We start from the raw sequence: 373 nt of genomic DNA, 5'->3' as shown, positions 1-373 counted from the left end.
GACCAGATGATTCTCCCATACCAGAATAGGATGGCATGGAACAAATATATTCCCTGCAGGGGGACACAACATCACCAAACAAGCTGGGATAATATACCTTATATCATCAAGATAAATTGTAAAACAAAGGTTATTATAGCAGACAAAGAAGGACATTACATAATTGTGAGAAATGCTCACCTGTCTGAATTTAAATAACAAACTCAGACAGAAGTATGGTGAAAATGAGACTTTTAATATGTTCTTGAGAGTGGGTGTCTATCCGGTTGTACAGGCTCACATGGAGTAGTGATCAAGCCTATTTATTCAGTCCCTCCTCCGGTTCCTCATTGGCTGAGTACTATGGGGTCACCTGTTTCCTTATACTTCACCT

The sequence above is a fragment of the Myotis lucifugus genome, unplaced genomic scaffold (assembly GCF_000147115.1).
Source record: "Myotis lucifugus unplaced genomic scaffold, Myoluc2.0 scaffold_123, whole genome shotgun sequence".
Taxonomy (NCBI): domain Eukaryota; kingdom Metazoa; phylum Chordata; class Mammalia; order Chiroptera; family Vespertilionidae; genus Myotis; species Myotis lucifugus.
The sequence above is the reverse complement of the archived record's forward strand: the minus strand, read 5'-3'. Positions refer to the sequence as shown.